Raw genomic sequence first — 3480 nt, forward strand, 5'->3', positions numbered from 1 at the left:
CTAATTTTTTGTATTTTTAATAGAGACGGGGTTTCACCGTGTTGGCCAGGATGGTCTTGATCTTCTGAACTAGTGATCTACCCACATCGACCTCCCAAAGTGCTGGAATTACAGGCATGAGCCACAGCACCTGGCCTATCTATGAAGTTTTATACAATTTATCAGTTGCCAACCACAAAAACTCCTCAAAAATATAGTCCAGAGAATGAAGGAATGCATTAAAATAAACAACAAGAAAACATGGTTAACTACCTCTTCTGTACTTTATAGCACAAAATTCTGAGATTTCAATATTTAAGCAGCTTTATAATAAATATAAATATTTACATATTCGTGTAAATAAACATATCTATTTTCTTACTGTTTTCCTGCATATTTTGGAATGATATCTTGAGATTACTGCTTTATATCAAAGCCTCACTTGAGTAGGGAATATTGAGTATAAACCATTTACAAAGCAACATTCCCTTACTTGAGTTTTACTGATTGGTGTGTGTGGGGGGTGTGTGTGTGTGTGTGCATGCATATGTGGATATGTCTATGTATATTAAAGATATAGGTATGAATTTGTCAATAGAACTAGATTTTCTATAAAGTAGACAAAAGCACACTTTTATTTCTTTACGAATTTAATTTTATTTTTAAAATGAGAACCACTCAAGTGGGGCGCGGTGGCTCATACCTGTAATCCCAACACTTGGGGAGACCGAGGCTGGCAGATCACGTGGTCAGGAGATCGAGACCATCCTGGCTAACACGGTGAAATCCCATCTCTACTAAAAACACACAAAAATAGCCGGGCCTGGTGGTGGACGCCTGTAGTCCTAGCTACTCGGGAGGCTGAGGCAGGAGAATGGCATGAACCCAGGAGGCGGAGCTTGCAGTGAACCGAGATCTTGCCACTGCATTCCAGCCTGGGCGACAGAGCGAGACTCCGTCTCAAAAAAAAAAGAAAAAGAAAAAGAAAAGAAAAGAAAAGAAAGAAAACCACTCAGACTGTGTCATCTCTTCCTTACTCTCTCAGAGTAAGAGAAGAATGCTCATTAGTGGCCATGGTGGTTTCAGTGAGGTAGCACCAAGAGCCGGCCTCACACTCAGGAGAGAATGCTACACCCTCTTTTCATGGTTTCTGGTGTTCTACAGGTTCAGAAAAACTCTAGAAGCTTATCTGAAATAATCCCTGAAAGTATAGTCTTAGCATAGTTTTATTGATTCCACAAAGACAGATAACTTATGGATCTGGTTGATAATTAAGTTGTAACTAAAATGTAGGTAGATCCTAGGTATATCAGGATGGTTGTTTTAAGATTAATTTAAATATATATCATTTAAATGCTGTTTTAATGTGATTAAAAATAAACTAGCTACTAGGCCGGACACAGTGGCTCACACCTGTAATCCCAGCACTTTGGGAGGCCGAGGCGGGCGGATCACAAGGTGAGGAGTTTGAGACCAGCCTGACCAACATGGTGAAACACCATCTCTACTAAAAATACAAGAATTAACTGGATTTGGTGTTGGGCACCTGTAATCCCAGCTACTCAGGAGGCTGAGGCAGGAAAATTGCTTGAACCCGGGAGACAGAGGTTGCAGTGAGCTGAGATAGTGCCACTGCACTCCAGCCTATATAACAGAGCAAGACTCCATCTTGAAAAAATAAATAAATAAAATAAAATAAAATAAAATAGCTACTATGTGTACCAATGAAAAATTACATTTTTACTGGTATTTCTTTACTATTATAAATCACACCATTTCACATTTAAGTTTTTTAAAATAAGAAACAATGTTACCAAATTTGTATGCCCCAATTTGTTATCAGAGTAGAAATATTTTAGAAGAAACTAAACTGGGAATAAACATAAGTGTTGGCTTTAAGATGTTATTTTAAAAATCAAAAATAAATCCATGCCTCTCTTTAAAACACTAACAACTTAATAATAGATTATTGTTTGAACATAATTTAAAAGCTGACTGATTTAACTGTTATGAAAATCATGTTTAGCAAATGTAATGAAATGAGTTGTATGTCAGTTGAACATGAATTTCTAATTGAGTGTTAATTTTAACTACTTAAGCTTCATTTTGCTAAACTACAAACTCGGATTATTTATTTCTATTAACCTATCTCTCCTGTCACTATAAGCTACGAAAAGTGATATTACCAATTTTAAAAGTAAAATTTCTGGCAAATGTTATCGTTGAAAGAAGCAAACTACCTATCTTCATCTTAACTACCTAAGCTTCATCTTGCTACCTAAGTTTTATCTAACTAAACACAAACTTGGATCAATTTGTTTCTATTAGCCTGTCTCTTATGTGACTATGAGAGAACAAAAAGAGTGATATTACCAATTTTAAAAGTAAAGTGTCTGGTAAATATTGTAGTTCAGAGAAGCAAAATAATAAAATGAATTAGAGTCAGGGTAGGCTCCATGGTAGAAGTTAAACCTTTTAGAGTTTAGTAAAAAATAAATCTTATTAACAAAACAGCCTGTCCTTTCAGTTTCTCCTTTTCCAAAAAGGAGGGTAATTAATGAGGAAGGTACCCACTTCTAGGTAGAAACCTGGGTGTTTAAGGAGATGATTCCAACGACTCTCCCGGAACTTCTGGTGGACTCTAGCACTCTTCCAGCTTTATTGGTGCCCATCAGTCATTCAAAATCTGCCCAGGCCTCTAAAACTGTCCTTATTAAGATTAGACCTGAGTGAATCCACAAACATAAAAATAAGACTAATGTGAACCTTTGCCGAAAATGCAAATCCAACCTAAATTGCCGCCCTGTTTTTTAGGTTAAAAAATTCTGGCGGGTTATTTTTTTTTCCAAATTAATTTTGGATCATAAGAGTCTATTAGCTGGTTTTTGCTGGCACCACACTGCTGAAAGGATGACAAGAAATAGGGCGCCGTGGAAATTGTACATGTCTGCCCTAAGAATTCCAGTCCCATTTTATAACCCAGAAAGTCTTAGATCATTTGGATCTGGTTTAGATAAACTGACTAGAATGAAACCAAATCAGTGCATCTTCTAAGCTTCTCCCAGCCATCCTTCATTAAGAGAAGAGTCATTTTTGCCTTTTATGAAAAGGAAGAGCCAAAAGATCAATATCCACTGGCTTTCCTTCCATCCAAAACTTTTCCCACAGCTCTGCTGCCAACTTATGAGCAGAAGTTTCAATTTTTGGATCTCTGTTTTTCAAATACAGGGGAGTTATATGGGGGCATTCCCCCAGCCTTGTCAGGCCTTGTGCTTCCCCTTGGTTCAAAGCGTCTCTGTAGAACTGTGTACTTGGACATTTGTGACAGCTCTGGCACCAGCATGTCCACAACTGAAGATGTGCCCTGCCATGTCTTTGCTGCTGAGGGTACACAGAAAACCCCTGAAAACGATGCTACAAGTATTATAAGCACTTTTTGGTCTTCTTCAAACTGTAACCACAGGGGCACCTTGGAACCACCTTAGGAGATTGTAGAAATAA

General features: G+C 37.6%; 1 non-coding gene across 1 annotated transcript; it reads right to left on the reverse strand.

Annotated features, from left to right (window-relative positions):
* Positions 1–986: 986 nt before the first annotated feature.
* Positions 987–1196, reverse strand: LOC114674728 (small nucleolar RNA U3). The gene has a single exon (XR_003725844.1). It is a non-coding gene; the product is annotated as a small nucleolar RNA U3 (small nucleolar RNA).
* Positions 1197–3480: the final 2284 nt, after the last annotated feature.

This window comes from Macaca mulatta, chromosome 1, assembly GCF_049350105.2.
Source record: "Macaca mulatta isolate MMU2019108-1 chromosome 1, T2T-MMU8v2.0, whole genome shotgun sequence".
Lineage (NCBI taxonomy): Eukaryota > Metazoa > Chordata > Mammalia > Primates > Cercopithecidae > Macaca > Macaca mulatta.